General features: G+C 37.3%; 1 long non-coding RNA gene across 1 annotated transcript in view; it reads right to left on the minus strand.

The window, feature by feature from the left end:
* Nucleotides 1-2,572: 2,572 nt before the first annotated feature.
* LOC138438804 (uncharacterized) overlaps nucleotides 2,573-19,499 on the minus strand; it is a 141,170-nt gene continuing 124,243 nt past the window's right edge. Inside the window, exon 3 of the long non-coding RNA XR_011256472.1 lies at nucleotides 2,573-4,625. This is a non-coding gene — a long non-coding RNA (uncharacterized lncRNA). The remainder of the gene's footprint in view (nucleotides 4,626-19,499) is intronic.

A 19,499-nucleotide genomic window follows, 5' to 3' on the forward strand; every position in this document is an offset into this window, starting at 1 on the left:
TGGGCAGACTAAGAGATTTGTAGTATCAGTTCAGTTCAGTTCAGTCGCTCAGTCGTGTCCAACTCTTTGCGACCCCATGAATTGCAGCATGCCAGGCCTCCCTGTCCATTACCAACTCCTGGAGTTCACTCAGACTCACGTCCATGGAGTCCGTGATGCCATCCAGCCATCTCATCCTCTGTCGTCCCCTTCTTCTCCTGCCCCTAATCCCTCCCAGCATCAGAGTCTTTTCCAATGAGTCAACTCTTCGCATGAGGTGGCCAAAGTACTGGAGTTTCAGCTTCAGTGTCATTCCCTTCAAAGAAATCCCAGGGCTGATCTCCTTCAGAATAGACTGGATGGATCTCCTTGCAGTCCAAGGGACTCTCAAGAGTCTTCTACAACACCACGCTTAAAAAGCATCAATTCTTCGGCACTCAGCTTTCTTCACAGTCCAACTCTCACATCCATACATGACCACTGGAAAAACCATAGACTTGACTAGATGGACCTTTGTTGGCAAAGTAATATCTCTGCTTTTAAATATGCTCTCTAGGTTGGCCATAACTTTTCTTCCAAGTTGTAACGTATGCTTATTTGCTAAGTTGTGTCCAACTCTTTGCAACTCCATAGACTGTAGACTGCCAGGCTCCTCTGTCCATAGGACTCTCCAGGCAAGAATACTGGAGTGGGTTGCCATTTCTTTCTCCAGGGGATCTTCCTTACCCAGGGATGGAACCTGCATCCCTTATGTTTTCTTCATTGGCAGACAGATTCTTTACCACTGAGCCACCTAGGAAACTCAATAGTATATATGGCAGTTACTTAAGGTTATTCTCAAGGGCAACTAGCCTGTCCATCTATCAAGACCTTTAGATATGTGAATAGCCTTAGATCTATGAACTAGGTAAATAGCTATGACTTCAGTTGTGGTGACTCAAGTCTGGTTTTGGCAACCAGATCTAGCTGTATTTTCTGTTATATAGATGAAGCCATGTCTTAGTTTGTTGAGGCTGCATTAGAGAAAAAAGAAAAACCATAGATGGGTAGCTTATAAACAATGTAAATTTCATTCTCACAGTTCTGGAGCCTGGAATCCAGGATCAGGGTGCTAGCAAGATGAAGTTCATGTAAAGTCCTTCTTCCAGTTTGTAGATTTGGGCCTCCTTTATAAGTACATTAATGTTATTCATGAGGTTTCCACCCTCTTGATCTAATCACCAAAGCCCCTATCTCCTAATATCATCACATTGGAGATTAGGGCTTAAGCATATGAATATTGGGGAGACTCAAACATTCAGATTGTAGCAAATGATATTTATTGGGGTGCCCATTTATTTCACTTCTAAAGACACCATGATCAATTATGTATTGGTAAAATAAATAATCCCTCCCAATTCATGTTCAAAACATTCACATCACAATTTCATCCTTGGGCATATTTTAGTAATTACAACTTATTTTCTCACTGGAAATACTGCCATTTGTCCATTAGTATCCTGATAAATCATCTTTTGCTTTGAACTCAGGATTTTCAGATCCCAAGCTTGCCATTTCTTTTGGCAAATTTTGCAGTGAAGAATTATCTCTTCCTCACTAGTGTTTTTAAATAATAATTACATGACAGAAACATGTGGCACCCCTTAGTATCTCAAAGCACTTGTATTAACTGACCTTTTCAATCAGTCACAGATGATCTTTTGATTAGCTGTGAATACCATAGAACATCATGGATTTCCAGCATCCTATGTATTAAAAAGGGACTCAGCTCTGTTTTCACAACGAAGGTGAAAAATAATTGTCCAAAATATCTATTTTGAGGGTTTGCTTCCTAGGACCTCTTTTCAGTACCATGCATTGTATCATTCAGAGTTCAGAAAATATAATAGAAACCATACTAAGTATCTCAAAAGAGAGTTAAATACAGGGAATTGGTTAGCTGGTGTTGCAGCAATTGAAACATTAAGCAGCAAAAAATTAAAGAAACATATAGGTAAGAACTACAGGAGTTGTTGCTACCCATGAGTTAGAAGGACTCAATTTAGAGAAAAGGTTGGTTGGCATTATCAAACCTGGAAGCGCAGAGATGAGGATCAACAAGTTGAAGAGTTTAGTCTCTTAAAAAGGGACATGACTTGGCTGCTGTTAGCACTTAACCAGGAGCTTGGAGGAGGCAATTTATGGATCTGGAATTCAGTTTCTGGGGACGGGTACAGTTTGGTTCTTCTGGTAACCATTGAGAGGGTGCAGTGAAGCTGGTTCTGAAAGATACTAGAGACCATCATCAATTGCCAAGGTGAGACATTGCTGAGACAATGCTGCCAATAACAGCAAGCTCATAGAAGGAAGAGGATTCTTTTAATTTCTTTCTTCATAATGACTCCTTTGAGTACTCCATTTACCAGAATCTTAACAGGACAACAGATGATAAAAGCAGTGTGTAGAGTTCCAGCTCCAGAATCACAGAGGAGAGCAATGTATGTATATATGTGTATGTATATGTGTGTATATATAATATATATATGGATTTTTTCCAATATATATTTTCTCACTTTTGAAATCAAGTGTTGATTTTCCAGTTAGCTCACTAGAATTTTTTTTTCTTTTTAAACATTTATTCTAAATTATATTTCATACCCTTTTCACAGGAGTCATATTCACAGGGTACTTTTTCTTGAAGGAAGTGGTCTTATACTCAGATTAAACAGTGTTTATACTTTTAAAATAGAGTATTTCTGTCGGCACTTTGCTGTTAATGAACATAACAGAATTTTGCTTGGGAACACACTGAATGATCCAGTGGCTTTCTCTAGTATCTGGCTACCATAAAATCATTAACTCTCCAGACTTTTTCTGGGTAACTCTGATATGGAAATTCTCCTTCTACCGCCTTGAGCTCTTCACCTTGCTCCTACTGAAATGTCTGTTTAGTTTTATGGTTATTCACTGATTAAGACTTTCCACTGTGTCTCCATTGTCACATCTCTGACCAGGTCCTTTGAGTAGGGTTCAGGAGTATAATAGTCACATTCTTGAATGTTACTGATACCTCTATGATTTGTCCATTTGTCGCTATTCTTACAAATTGACAAAAAAACATGAAGGCAGAGCTTCAGGGGCACAACCTTCCTTTCCAATTTAGTGCGGAACCCAGGTCATCATATCAATCAAAACCATCTTTAATTTTATTTCCAAATACGTGGTGTCTAGAAATGCTTTTCCAAGTCTCCAAGACCCCAAGTTATCTTTTATTTTTTTCTTGTGACTTTGCTAATTCTGTCAGAACTCATTGTTCTCTTGTAATAGCTTGCCGTACACAATCAATTAGCAATTAACACACACTATTAAGTTTATTTAATCATCATAATCATCAGCCCAGAGCTACAAGTTCATTAGATATATAGCTTCTTTCCAGTTATCAAGTCTTCACTCTTATCAAATGTTTTGCTGCGGCACAGCGTGAATCTGTACTTTCCTGCTCTCTGCTGCTGCTGCTAAGTCACTTCAGTTGTGTCTGACTTTGTGCGACCCCATAGACGGCAGCCCACCAGGCTCCCCCGTCCCTGGGATTCTCCAGGCAAGAACACTGGAGTGGGTTGCCATTTCCTTCTCCAACGCATTAAAGTGAAGAGTGAAAGTGAAGTCTCTCAGTCTTGTCTGACTCTTAGCGACCCCATGGACTGCAGCGTACCAGGCTCCTCCATCCATGGGATTTTCCAGGCAAGAGTACTGGAGTGGGGTGCCATTGCCTTCTCCTCCCTGCTCTCTAATGATAGCTTGATGAGCCAGTGTCATAAATTTCAGTGTTTTTTTTTTTTTAATAACAGTATCCCTTTTTTTTGCCATAAATGTTTTTATTAGTCAGATTAATCTAATATCTATGGTGGTAATTAATATATTCCCAATTTCCCTAACAATAGTTTAAAATTTGTTTCCTATTCTCACAAAGTCTGTTGTGGGTCCACTAGCTATTTTCCAAATAGTGACTCAATAATTCAGACAACAATTATCTTGCAAGCATGCTGTTTAGAATATATAGTTTCTAGGTCAGGGACAGAGGTGTTGGGTGTTCACACACTGGCTCATAAATGCTTTAATATGGACATGCCACCAATGACTTATGCTCAACAACATTATCCATAATTAGTCATGTTCCTTGGCTTAACTGAAAGGACACTGAGAAATGTGGAGAGCCCTTGGATATATTGGGGCACACACAGGTTTATGGGGAGCAGTAAATGCAGAGGCTCAAATGAACATTGATATTCATGATCATTCTTCAATGGAGCTTACATAACTCAGGATAATTAAGTTCCTAACAGAAATTCAGATTGTTTCCAAACTTCTGACATTAAAAAATGCTCCTGTGAACATTTATGTTTCTTTAACTCTTACTGTGTGTCTTCTGAAGATACAGTCTTATAGTGGTAGAATTTCCAGAATAAGAGTCACCTTTTCCTACTGACACTATGTGGGATGGATCTTTGTGCTCTCCATAGTGTTAGTCGCTCAGTTGTGTCCAGCTCTTTGTGACTTCATAGGCTGTAGCCCACCAGGCTTCTCTGTCCATGGGGTTTCCCAGACAAAAATACTGGAGTGAGTTGCCATTTAGTGCTGTATATTTTCAGTCTTTTATATTTGCTAATCTGAAAGAAAAAAAACAATATTTTATAATTTTTAATTTATGTAATTAAAATGAATTTAAGCATGTTTAATTTGTGTTGTTCTGCCCTTCTGCCTGCCAACCCAGGAGACCAAGGTTCAGTCCCTGGTCTGGGAAGATCCCTTGGAGAAGGGAATGGCTACCCACTACAGTATTCTTGCCTAGAAAATTGCGTGGACAGAGGAGTCTGGTGTGCTACAGTCCTTGGAGTTGCAAAGAGTGACACATGACTGAGTGCACGTGCATCCTTTAAGTTATTTTAACATTTCTGCTTATATCCTTTGCTGCAATTTTTGTTTTCAAATGAGAATCTTTGTTAAGTTTCGCAGTTGGCTCATACCATGACCCCCGAGGCCATAGTGAAAAAAAAAATCATGTCTATAATCTTTTGTTCTTTATGTCCCTCTTTTTTGGGCAGTTGGAGGCACTGGTTCAGCAACTGAGAGACATAAGGATTCTTTGCTTCACTCTACCTGACTTTCCCAGACGGGTGAGAAAAAATTAACTATCTCTCAGATTGGCCATGGTCTGAAATACTAGTCCAGATCCTCTAGATTATGGGATAAAATAACACTGTGCTCCATAAAGTATGCAGGAATGACAAGTAGGTTTTATTTATTTATTTATTTAATTTTCAACTGAATTTCAGATGCTTTTTGGACATATTATCCATCTCTGGTTCTAGAACAAAGCTTGAGTATTTCAGTTATTGATCTATATCTTTTGATGACAATATTTCATTTATATTGAAGAGTTCTAAAAATGTATTTAACATAAATGGTGGCCTATTCTGTGTTTAAGATTATTTATTAAAGTAGTAACCATATTTATTTACCTTTTACCTATTAAGCAAATAACAAATATTTTTGATGTAAGATTATTTTCTTTTTAAAATAAATGCATATTCTGCCATATATAGTTTTTAAATCTTCAGAATTCAACTGTAAAGTCATAAGATTAGTTTGCTGAAAGTAACTGAAATGGATACCAGACTATTGTAGAAGAGGTATTGAAGACATGACTTGTAATTTAGTAAGTATATTGTATAAGAGTTTTGATAGAGAACTCTGGGAATAACTTTGGTCAATTTCACTCAAAATTATGAGACTTTGCACTCACTGATGAAATAAATATGACAAAATAATGACTGATATTAGATGCCAATCACACACACAGTTGTCTCCATCCATCATTCTGTTTCCAAAAGAACCTGCTGTGCCTTCCTAACTCAGGAAATCATTCTTTCTGTGCATTTCAGTTCACTTTAATACACGTGTCTTGCTTGCTTCTCTTTCTGATTTTGTTATGGTCTCACATGCAGTTAATTCCATTACTTAAAAATAATATGGACTTAATTTCTTCGGCAAAGCCAAAGAAATAATGTAGAGTTTGATGTACCTCCCCATATGCATTGTATTCTGATTCTGGTATACAGGTCAATCTAATTCTATTATACATTCCCCAAGATGTTGCATTTTAACAATTTAAGTGAGTAGACACAGATTTTTCTGTGCTCACTTAGATACCTCAGTTTCAAATATTAGCAAGTAGATAGTGTCATCCATCTACTTTTGCTCTGTACTTATAAAAAATGCCCACAATACTTCTGCTGCTGCTGCTGCTAAGTTGCTTCAGTCATGTCTGACTTTGTGCAACCCCATAGATGGCAGCCCACCAGGCTCCCCCGTCCCTGGGATTCTCCAGGCAAGAACACTGGAGTGGGTTGTCATTTCCTTCTCCAATGCATGAAAATGAAAAGTCAAAGTGAAGTCGCTCAGTCGTGTCCAACTCTTAGCGACCCCGTGGACTACAGCCTACCAAGCTCCTCCATCCATGGGATTTTCCAGGCAAGAGTACTGGAGTGGGTTGCCATTGCCTTCTCTGCACAATATTTCTACAGAATGTTTTTTCTTAAAGTATAGATTTACCTCATCTATGTATTATAATTGTTTATGCTAGTTCTAATTTTGATGGATTCTTTTGTATACTTGAATACCTTTGATGCTATTTCATCACAAATTTTTAACAAAGTATGACAGACAGCAAAATTGAACAAGTCCATGTTCAGGGAAAAAGTGATATTTTCTTGGGTACATTGTAAAACACATGTTGGTGGCCTGGAAAATGTGCATCAGTCACCTTCAGAAAATCACATGGATCTTTTAGTATGAAAGAGGAGTTAGAACGTGTATGCACGTGTGTCCATACGACATTTATTATGGTCTTTAAAATACTTGCAAGTATGAAGACTGCCTGATTTCATTATACTATGGTTTTCTAATACTAAAGTCTTTCTAGTGTTGAACCAAGTTGTCTTCCTGTGGGGCCCATAGACTAGTGATCAGCCATACAAAAATACAAAAACTTCAGTTTAGACATTATACGTTTTCTTAGAAACAGATGTCAGAACAACTTCATTAAATTTCGTTCCCTTTATACTTTATCCTTTTTTCTACAAGAGGTGATAATCTGCTTAGGAAAGGTATATAGGATGTTGACTTGTTACAGTATTGGTAATGTTTGCTTAAGTTCAAATTTTTAGGTACAAAGCATTTGGTAAGACTCAAATTCCTTAAAATGACATATGGTTTGAGGAAAAAAAAAAAGTGTTGTGAGTAGAAGGTGAAGAGGGAGTGGTTCTGTGGGGATGGTGACTCATCGGTACTCCCTCTTCCTCCACTGTGAATTACAATTCATCCACGTGCACAGCTACCGGCGCCTGCAAGCAGGTGGAGTCTGACAAGCGTCTTTCTCTTGCCACTGTAAGAGAGTGATGCTTTACCAGCTGTCGGATTGCCAGTCTGCAGGAGCAGAGAGGTGATAGAAAAGGAAAAAGGAAGGAAAGTAGATAATGAAGCTTTGTTACTTTTGTTGTCTTAGCCTTCATTTAAGAATGCTGATTACACCCAATGCCTACAATGTAAAGCATTGTAGCATCTTGAGCTCAGGTGCCTAGAAACTTTTGTATACAAATGCAAAAGAGAACACCCAGGACAGAGGCCTCCTGTTGAAATAGTAATCATGGAGACAGTAAGAACTTTAACCAAAAATAACTGGACATGTAAGATGAGGAATTTCTCTGGTGATCCAGTGGTTAGTACTCCATGCTTCCAATATAGGGGCCACGGTTCAGTTCAGTTCAGTTTAGTTCAGTCGCTCAGTCATGTCTGACTCTTTCCAACCCCATGAATCGCAGCACACCAGGCCTTCCTGTCCATCACCAACTAAATCTCTGGTTAGATCCCTGGTTAGGGAACAAAAATTCACATGCTGCAGGGTGTGGCCCCCCAAAAAACAAAAACAAGAAACAAGGAAACATTAGAAGGTGACCTTAGATTCTTATATATTTAGGGATGAAAGGATATGACGTCTGGGATTTGTTATAAAATAGTCCAGTTGTGTTAGGAGGATAGTGCACATGGGTTTCCATGAAACAACACTGGCCATATGCTGGGTGATGGTTGAAACTAGGTGATGAGTACGTGGGAGGTGGGAAGAGAAGCATGTAATTAAACTGTTGTTTCAACTTATGTATAAATTTTCAATATTCCATAGTGTTTCATTGAGAAATTATCTTGAAGAATAGGGTGATCACTACTGAGAACCAGTTTAGTGGCCTGGAAGATAAAACAGATGAAATAACTAAAGTTTCAGAATGGAAATGCGAAGACATTGAAACATTGAAAGAAAAGATTAGAGACTTGGGAGAGTGTTGGATGATAGAAATTTAGAAGGAGAAGAATGAATACATAGAGGAATTATAATAATTAAAGAAATGACAAAGGAAATTTTCCCTAGTTTGAAGAATGATTTTTAGTTTGTTCATTGAAAGAACTTAATAGGTTCCAAGCCAGACTGATATAAAAAGACCTATTTAGATATATTCTAGTGAGGTTTCTGATTCATAAAATAAAGAGAACATTCTTACAAGGCTCCAAACAGAAAGGAAAAAGTAACATACAAGGAAAAAAAAAGTCAAACTTTCATTGAACTTCTTATCTTTAATATTGGAAGCTAAAAGCACAGTGTAATAACTTCTGCTGACTAGTGAAAGAAAAGGACTGCAACTCAAGAATCCTCCATGTGGATGAGATATAATTTACCTGTCAAGGGGAAAGAAAGATATTAGTTGATAAGCAAAGACTCAGAGTATATAAGATCCACACAGTCCATCTGAAGAAAATTGAGCAAGAATTCCACTGGAATGATGAATGAATCACAACAGTGGCCTTTAAGAGAATAGGAGATAAAGAGGGGAAGAAACATTAAGAAGCTAAATAAAGATTCTGAAAGTAGAGGAGATATTGTCAAAGCAAACCTAATAAGAGTCTGCAGTGAAAAGTGCTAAACTGTCTCAGTGAAACAGAGAATCAGGGGTGAGAGAAGAGGCAAAAGAAAGAAGAGCGAGCAAAGGTCTTTACAGACATTGGGTTGGAGTGGGTTGCAGGAAGTACTGATATCCCAAACCTCATCTTGTTGGGTAGGAAAAGTAAATTGGGAACAAAGCTGTGAGTGGGGAAAACAGTTCTAATCTTTCTTTCATGTAAGAGTAGAGAGACATGTATTCCTTAATTAGTCCTCAGAATAAGAAAGTAACCATCTTGGGAAGAATATTTCCAGAGTAACAGGAGGGAAAGGAGATTGTGTAATGATTTGATAAAACTAGGGAATATTAGAAAAAGGAAAATGAAGAAAAAAAAAACTAATAAAGTAAATGAATAGTAAACATAAAATAAGATCAAGAAATAAAATCTATTGTTATATAAAATGTGAATAATCTACATTTTTCTGTTAAAACTCATATACTGTGAAAATAGAAAATGTTCACTAAAGGAAGATGAACACATTAAAACAAAGTGATAAAGTTAGAAATAAAAGGATAGGTAAGCAGATAGTAGAGAAATACGAATCTTTAAAAAGTAAGTGACATCATTAATTACATTCAAGTTTTATTTTTAAGGACAAAAACATTGAACAACTGAGCAGCATAAATGGAACATTACATAATGATAAAAGAAACAATTTATTGACTAGACGTTTTTCTCATATATTTGTGTGCTTTAGGAAATAGAGTACTTAGTGCCCCCTGTAGCAGGCCACTGCCAGAGTCTCCACTGGAGACTCCTCAATGAAACTATGAGCCATGCTGTGTAGGGCCACCCAAGATGGACGGGTCATGGTGGAGAGTTCTGACAAGATGTAGTTCACTGGAGAAGGAAATGGCAAACTGCTTCAGTATTCTTGCCTTGAGAACCCCATGAACAGTATGAAAAGGCAAAAAAACCTGATACAAAGAACTGACTCCTTGGGAAAGACCCTAATGCTGGGAAAATTGAAGGCAGGAGGAAAAGGGGACAACAGAGAATGAGATGGTTAGGTGACATCACCGGCTCGATGGACATCAATTTGAGCAGGCTCCGGGAGTTGGTAATGGACAGGAAAGCCTGGCGTCCTGCAGTCCATGGGGTCGCAAAGAGTCGGACACGACTGAGCAACTGAACTGAGGAAATACAGTAGCTAAATTTATACAGTAAAAGTGATTTGAAATTGCACAATAAATTTAATAGTGTTGATAGTGTCACAAGATACTGAAAAAAGAAACATTAAGAATTTTTAAGATCTAGATTAATAATATGGAAGACTATGACTAAATAATAACCAATAAATAAATGATTATATAAAATATAGAGATCATATAGATTACATACACATACATATATACATATATATTCGCACCCATGAGTGTACCTATATATCAAAAGAAAGAGTGAGAAATTTTCAGCTTATCAAAAAAGTATTAACCTTTATCATATGTCTGGAAATTTTGCAAAAAATAGAAATGTTCTTGATTACAAAGTAAATTTGGCTTCCCTGGTGGCTCAGATGGTAAAGAATCTGCCTGCAATGCAAGAGACCCCTATAGTTCAGGAACCATTCTCTGTGTAGAATATGCAGCAGAGAGTAAGATCCCTGTCCTCCTTTTGCTTTCATTCTATAGAGGAAGAAAGATACTGAAAAAAAAAAATACAAGTTTGTAAAATAAAAATGAGGCAAGAGAACATTATAGAGCTGAAATGAGATGTATTTTAGTTTAGGTGTTAACAGCATAGAGGATCACAGGATTCATGTTGAGACATTACCAAAAAAAACAAAAGCAAGTAGGAAAATAAAACTGAAATTAATTTAAAGATTAAATATGCAAATAGAAAAAGAATATTGGGATGGGAAAGGATATTAAATAACAAAGAAGCAATTTTTACTCTGGAGCAGGATGAGCATGCATGATGGTAGAGTATGAAAATGTACATTTGGTGTTAAAAATGTAAAGGGGCTTCCCTGGTGACTCAGATGGTAAAGAATCTGCCTGCCATCCAGGAGACCCCAGTTCAATCCTTGGGTCAGGAAGATCCCGTGGAAAAGGGAACACCTACCCACTCCAGTATTCTTGCCTGGAGAAGCCCATGGACAAAGGAGCCTGGTGGACTACAGTCCATGGGTTTGCAAAGAATTGGACACAACTGAGCAAAACACTTTAATTTCCAGTATCTTTTCTCTTCCTTTCTAAGAGAGTATATGAATGTGTGTATATGTATGCTTGTAAGAAAAGGCAAGGATACAAGGATTTCTATAAGAAGTTTTTTTAAATTAATCTATTTTTAATTGAAGGATAATTGTTTTACAGAATTTTGTTGTTTTCTGTCAAACCTAAACATGAATCAGCCATAGGTATACATATGGCCCCTCCCTCTTGAACCTCCCTCCCATCTCCCTCCCCATCCCACTCCTCTAGGTTGATACAGAGCCCCTGTATGAGTTCCCTGAGACATACAGCAAATTCCCATTGGCTATCTATTTTACATATGGTAATGTTAGTTTCCATGTTACTGTCTCCATATATCTTACCCTCTCCCCATGTCCATCAGTTCAGTTCAGTTCAGTTCAGTTGCTCAGTCCTGTCCGACTCTTTGCGACCCCATGAATCGCAGCACGCCAGGCCTCCCTGTCCATCACCATCTCCCGGAGTTCACTCAGACTCATGTTCATCGAGTCCATGATGCCATCCAGCCATCTCATCCTCTGTCATCCCCTTCTCCTCCTGCCCCAAATCCTTCCCAGCATCAGAGTCTTTTCCAATGAGTCAACTCTTCGCATGAAGTGGCCAAAGTACTGGAGTTTCAGCTTTAGCATCATTCCTTCCAAAGAAATCCCAGGCCTGATCTCCTTCAGAATGGACTGGCTGGATCTCCTTGCAGTCCAAGGGACTCTCAAGAGTCTTCTCCAACACCCATGTCCATAAGTCTGTTCTTTATGTCTGTTTCTCCATTGCTGCCCTTGAAATAAATTCTTTGGTACCATCTTTCTAGATTCCATATATATGCATCAGTATATGATATTTATCTTTCTCTTTCTGACTTACTTCATTCTGTATAATAGGCTCTAGGTTCATCCACCTTGTTAGAACTGACTCAAATACATTCCTTTTTATGGCTGTGTAATATTCCATTGTGTATACATACCACAGCTTCTTTATTCATTCATCTGTTGATGGACATCTAGGTTGCTTCCATGTTCTAGCTATTTAAAAAGTGATGCAATGAACACTGGGGTACTTGTGTCTTTTTCAGTTTTGGTTTCCTCAGGTATATGCCTAGGAGTGGGATTGCTGGGTTATATGGTGTTTTATTCCTAATTTTTTAAAGAATCGCCATACTGTCTTCTATAGTGGCTGTGTCAATTTACATTCCCACTGACAGTGCAAGAGGGTTCCTTTTTCTCCACACCCTCTCCAGCATTTGTTGTTTGTAGACCTTTTGATGGTCATTCTGACTGGTGTGAGGTGATATCTCATTGTAGTTTTGATTTGCATTTCTCTAATAGTGATATTGAACATCTTTTCATGTGTTTGTTAGCCATCTGTATGTCTTCTTTGGAGAAATGTCTGTTTAGGTCTTTTTCCCACTTTTTGACTGGGTTGTTTGTTTTTCTGATATTGACTTGTATGAAATACTTGCATATTTTAGAAATTAATCCTTTCTCTTTTGTTTCATTTGCTATTATTTTCTCCCATTCTAAGGGTTGTCTTTTTACCTTGTTTGTAGTTTCCTTTGATGTGCAAAAGTTTTAAAGTTTAATCAGGTCCTGCTTGTTTACTTTTGTTTTAATTTCCATTATGCTAGGAGGGGGATCTTAGAGGTGGGTCATAAATCTTGCTTTGATTTATGACATCGAGTGTTCTTCCTGTGTTTTCCTCTTAAGAGTTTTATAGTTTCTGGCCTTACATTTAGGTCTTTAATCCATTTTGAGTTTATCTATGTGTATGGTGTTAGGAATTGTTCTAATTTCATTCTTTTACATGTAGCTGTCCAGTTTTCCCAGCACCACTTATTGAAGAGGCTGTCTTTGCCCCACTGTATATTCTTCCCTCCTTTGTCAAAAATAAGGTTCTCATAGGTGCATGAGTCTATTTTTCAGTTTTATATCTTGTTCCATTGGTCTATAATTCTGATTTTGTGCAAGTACCATACTGTCTTGATAACTGTAGCTTTGTAGAATAATCTGAAGTCAGGAAGGTTGATTCCTCCAGTTCCATTCTTTTTCTCAAGACTGCTTTGGCTATTCAAGGTCTTTTGTGTTTCCATATGAATTGTGAATGTTTTTGTTCTAGTTCTGTGAAAAATGCGGTCGGTAATTTGATAGGGGTCACATTGAATCCACAGATTACATTTGATAGTACAGTCATTTTCACAATATTGATCCTTCTTACCAGAAATTGTTTTTATATTCACTTATTAGGCCAAGACATGAGACTGCTTTCTTTTCAAAAAGAACATGTTGTCTTAGGGAATAATGATGATAATGATGATGATAGTAGTCATAGTAACAGGGCACCAATATCAATAAAGAGCTGACATTATGGATGCAGTATTATTAATCATATTTACTATCTCTTATCAATAATGTCGTGCAGATCCCTTTTTCCAAATGAGCAAACTGAGGCCCAGAGAGTTAACTTTCTACCATGAACTAGTATTAAGTATAGTACTTAATACCGCTGTGGGGTGGTGGTAGAATATGTGAGGTTGGACTGCTTTGAAATTGATGACCAAATCTCCATGGCATAATACCACTCAGGTCTCCTTCCTGTGCATGCTACATGAGCACTATGAGCTGGCAGGCGCTCTGCACCTTGCAATCACAGAGCTACCTAAAGTAAAGGAAGCTCCAGCATCTTGACTTTCTCCCTGACTGGAACAGAAGTGAGCATGGAGCTTCCACTCATAAATGCTTCTTTCAGCCCATTATCCACAGCTGGTCTCCTAACCCTGCCTAAGTGCAAATGGGCTGTGTATGTTAGGGAGAGGAGGAGAACCATCTGTTTATGAGCATGGATAATATATGCCACAGCATTTAATAAGAGGTCATTCTTCCCATAGTGGCTGTCACATAGGAAATGATTCAGCAAGAGAAGTAGACTATCATAAGTATCAATCCTATCCACTTAGCGTCAGAATCACTTAACTTCATTGAACCAGAAGACATGTGCTTGAATATACATATTATCAGAAATTAGGGAGGTGGATCTACAGAGTTGTACATATATATATATATATATATATATATATATATATATATATACATATTACAAAATGGAGATTATGAAGGGGGAAGAAATGCAGTTAACTTTGCTCACTGATAATAGGTTAAATGACTTTCTCAAAAGTGTATTTTGCATAGGTATATGTAAGATAAGCAAATTTCTGGTAGAACTGAAAGAACCACAAATACATATTTCTTTGCTTAATTCTCAAAAGCTCAGAATGGCAAGACAAATTAAAATTGAAGAAAAGTCTCAAGAGAAGATGTAGAGTCAAAAACTTTAATTTAGTAAAATAGGTATTTACAGTTACAGAAATAATTAACAAAATGCATAGGCAACAGGAATAAATGTGAAAAGAAAAATAAACTACCCATACAAATCTTTCTGTAGAGATGAGGCAGTGTGATTAGAGATCTAAGAGAATGTTAGGACAGGTAAAAGCAAGAGACTCACATCAGAGGTGATATAACTAAAATAAAATGGTGTGAAACTTGAAAGAAAAACAGCTAGGTTGGGATGGCAAAGTGAAAAAGAAACTTTGGAAGTTCAGTTCCTTCTGGAGCTTTTGCAAACAAAAAAATATATTACTTTTTGTTATAAAACAGAGTTCCAGATTTAATGAGATAGCTCACTATTAATCAAAGGGTAAAGGCATACTCAATTTAAGAAAAGATATTTCAGGTCCAGGATGCCAGAAGACAAAGCTGCGGCAAGAGGATGGAGGGTGGTTGTGGTGTATACTTTTGTCTTCACCACAAATCTCTACACAAATCAGAACAAACCTTTACTGCCGTCTTCAACAGCGTGTGGGAGAAAGATGAAATTCCTGGTGTAACAAACAAAGGCATGCTAGTGATGTTTCCTAATAGTGATTAAAAAAATTAAAAATTGGAGTCACTGTATTGCAGGAAGAGAGTACAGATTTTTTTTGGAGCTTCTTTTACTAAGATTGGGGGAAAGAAATGAGAGACCGATAGAGAAGATGCAGTTCTCTACTGAATATAGGAAGAATCGGAAATCATACTGAAGGTGACAATTGAGCAGAATTTTTATTATGGTATCTGAAGAAGAATAAATCCTGAGATGAGGAAAAGGCAGCAGCTCCCAGCATTATTTTTTCTGATAGAGCCCTTTATCATCATGTTGGTGGTCTAGGCTTTCACCAACAGGCCAGATACCTCTCCCACCTGTTCTGTGAATCTGCAGCTGCCATTTCATGTGTTTTGAGAATTACTTTTCTTGTTCATCCTTCTGCCGTTTGCCTCTCCTGCTTACTCTATGTCGCTAGTTGTAAAGAATCTGCCTGCCAGTGCAGGAGACGTAAGAGACATGGGTTTGATCCCTGGGTCAGGAAGATCACTTGGAGGAGGGCATGGCAAATCACTCCAGTATTCTTTCCTGGAGAATTCCGTGGACAGAGGAGCCTGGTGGGCTTCAGTCCATAGGGTTGCACAGAGTTGAACACAACTGAAGTGACTTAGCATGCACACACACCTACTCTGGAAATACCTTTGGTTATTTTGAAGCTCAAAGGAAGTCCTGCCCTATAGATACCCACCCAAATACTTGAAGGTGTTGATAGTTCTAGGCACTGAGGATTCCTGCCATCTCATTGCATGGATAGATCAATACCATAGCAAAGCATTAACATTTAATGAACAGTTGCTGTGTTCCAGCCATGATCCCAATCATTTCATGTACATCTTCTGACTTAATGCTCATGTTACAGGATATCCTATATCCTGTTTGGGATCTTGGATATATTGTGGAATATAACAAAAAGAAAGAGAGCATGGCCTGATTGATACAGAATTTTGTAAGAGTGTAATTTTTTTTTCAGTATTAAGGCAGAAAATAAGGAAGTGATGGCTCAAATTCAGACTTCACTTACTGTTATTAAAATATGACAGGAAAGTGGAATATTTTAAAGCAAAAGTCAAACCATGAAAAGGATATTATTAGGAGAATTAATCATGAAGAATTGGAAAATGTGGAAATGCAGAAAATCATTACCGAAAAAAAATATAAAATATGCCTATACTTATAAATAAGAGAATGAGTCTTGTAAATAGTTATTAAATCTATTTATAAGGCAACAATAGTAATAAATAGCTACTATTTACTAATAGTAATAAATTAATGGGCAACCATAGTAATAAATTAATAGCTGCTATTTACTGAGTAACTACTGTATGCCTGATATTGCTCTAATATTTTTATATGTGTTATTTTACTAATCTTTGTAATATTCCTGCTAGGCAGGTGCTTTTTAGAGACATTAAAATAAAGCAAATGTTTCACATATGCAGCCTCACACTCTGAGTGGTGAGTAAGAATAACAGAAGTTATAGGTTGAGAGGACAGATTCAGCCTAAATGAAGGATGTAGAGAGGAGGTGACACCATGACATTTAGTACCTGACTGTGCTACTTCAAAGGCTTTTAAAGGCTTTTAAAGTCAGCTATCCAAGCTCATGAAGAAAATGTGTAAATTGCAGTTATGGAAAATTTTTTTCAATTTTATAAAATGGAAAGGATGAGGAATAAAGAACTAATACTTTTAAGATACAGACTCTTTCCAGTAGCAAAAATATATAAACCTCATGAATATGCAATGAACTCCATAAACAGTCCAAAAAGGTAAACACATTATATAATAAAGGAAAATGAAACAGATTACAGCAAAACAATAAAGGCAGGTTTGTGTTGAATTAACTAGAAACTGCTGTGTATTCTTTGAAGGATTTGTATTGATCTGTGTTGGAGAATCATTAATATGTATTATATGTAAATAAAGTTAATAATAACTTGTGAGGATCAAATGAATGATGGACATGAACGAAATATGATATTAAAGCATTAAACAGATATAAACTAATTTTAATCCCTCTTCTTAGCAAAAACTGTTATTTGATCAGATACTGCAATAGATTTAAAAAAAAATATTGGCCTTAATTTACCTTTGAAGGGACCATGAGATACCCAGTAAGTTGTGTGTGTATAAGAGAGAGAGAGAAACTACACTTGAAAGGAAAGACTCTGGATTCGGACTTCACTAACTAGTTTTGGAAACTTGGTAATTACTCTCTGGGAACCTCAGTTTATCAGAAAGCTATGTTCTCCATTATCACTCACATCACTTTTACATGAGAGTCCTTTTTATTTTAAGGAATAAAACACAGTTGAATAAATTCCATTCCTCTTTCATATCCCATCTCTTCCTCCCCAGAAATGACTGCTATTCTGAATTTGGAGTACGTCCTTCCATTCATGATTTTAAACATTTACCATTTATAAATGATATGTAATATCATTAAGCTGAGATTAATGATACCTTAACATATCTTTATCAGCATTTAATTTCACTCTGCATTAGTTTTTCAAATTTTATCCAAGTTGATACTTGAAGACCTTTGTTGTTGTTGTTCGGTCACTAAGACTCTTTGCAATCAGTCCCATGGACTGTAGCCTGCCAGGCTCCTCTGACTTTGGAGTTTCCCAGGCAAGTATACTGGAGTGGGTTGCCATTTCCTTCTGCAGGAGATCTTCCCAGACCAGGGATTGGACCTGCATCTCCTGCTTTGGCAGGTGGATTCTTTACTACTGAGACACCTGGGAAGCTTACATAAAGATCTAATTCACTCATTTTAACATCTGAATTGTATTTGCTCTACAGCCCACTCCAATGAGACTTATGGACTTGCTTCCTACTGGAATTGCTCTTTCCAACATCATCAATTACCCTTACTTTGAAATTCAGTGGACACTTTCTTCCGTAATCTTGTATTCCTCAGAGATTGAATCTAGGTGAACACTCTCTCCTCCATCCTGCTTTTCTTTTGGGACTTCCCTGGTGGCTCAGACGGTAAAGCGTCTGTCTACAATGCGGGAGACTTGGGTTCGATCCCTGGGTCGGGGAGACCCGCTGGAGAAGGAAACGGCAATCCACTCCAGTACTATTGCCTGGAAAATCCCATGGACAGAGGAGCCTGGTAGGCTACAGTCCATGGTGTCGCAAAGAGTCAGACACGACTGAGCGACCTCACTTTCCTCACTTACGGGAAGCAAGCTTGCCTGGTACCTATAGTGTTAATGATATTCACTGCTGGGCATTCATGCCACTCCTCTTGGACTTTGGAGGTTGTCTTAGACAGTATACCCTCTACTCCTAGAATGAATCTACCCTACTTCACACATCCTAGATTCAATTTCTGGGTTGTCACACAACAGCCAATTTTTCAAGCAGAAAGGTTGCTCAGTTGCTAGGTAAAAGAAAGAAGATAAATGAGTCCAGGAGTTCTCTATCTCTACAAACAGATTTGTGATTGTCTGTTTATTGATTGATTTGCCTGATTATTTTACATATTCCATGATTAGTGTGTTAGGTTCATAGAGGCAAAACAGTATTTCACTCATCACTCCGTACCTAGTTCCTAAAATTGACTGGGAAATAAGTGCATAATGAATATTTGTTCCATGTCACTCAATATAACACATTCTTGGTCATTTTAAAAAATGACACACAGCTAGTTAGAGTCTATATTTCACTAAGGGATCTCCTTTGTTTTCAAGCTCACTGTTTTACCTCTAGGAAAACATGTGGCTTCATAGCTAATGTTTTAACTTCATGATTTTTTCTTTTATGGATTTATGAATGGTGAAGGCAGGGATATTCACTTTATAGAACTAAAATCTGACCCTAATCAACAGTCTTTAAGAAGAAATTAAAATAGATTACCAGAATAAAAGCAAAAGTTTAGATAAATGTGTATCTTCAGTGATCTTTAGGTTTAAGTTTGCAAGACATATTCTGTTCAAAAAGGCAGTGTTCAAGTACCCTCTTTGAGCATTGATTTAATGGCATTGGTTTTACTGAAAAGAAGGGAACAGAGATAGACTACATTTTATGGCCTTGTCCATTGGACGTGTGTCTTTGGAGAACTTCCAAATAGAAGAGAGAAAGGCTATACTTTTATTTTCTCAATAAATGTAATGATGAATTTCTCCTTTTGCCATACTGATGCTTATCTCATCAATATGAAGAAATAATGGCAAAATAGCATAGTTTCAACAGTATCATAATATTTTAAATTCTACAGGTGATTGCTAACTCTTTCTAGACTTTGCCTTAGTTTTCATGTGAGATAAAGGGCTTCTGAAATTGTTATACTAGCTCAGCAGAAAGCATGTCAAATTATAAATGTTCTTCTCATGAAAGAAATGTGTTTACATGGCTTTTGATTTCTAGCATAGTGAGAAC

Source organism: Ovis canadensis, chromosome 4 (genome assembly GCF_042477335.2).
Source record: "Ovis canadensis isolate MfBH-ARS-UI-01 breed Bighorn chromosome 4, ARS-UI_OviCan_v2, whole genome shotgun sequence".
Classification (NCBI taxonomy): domain Eukaryota; kingdom Metazoa; phylum Chordata; class Mammalia; order Artiodactyla; family Bovidae; genus Ovis; species Ovis canadensis.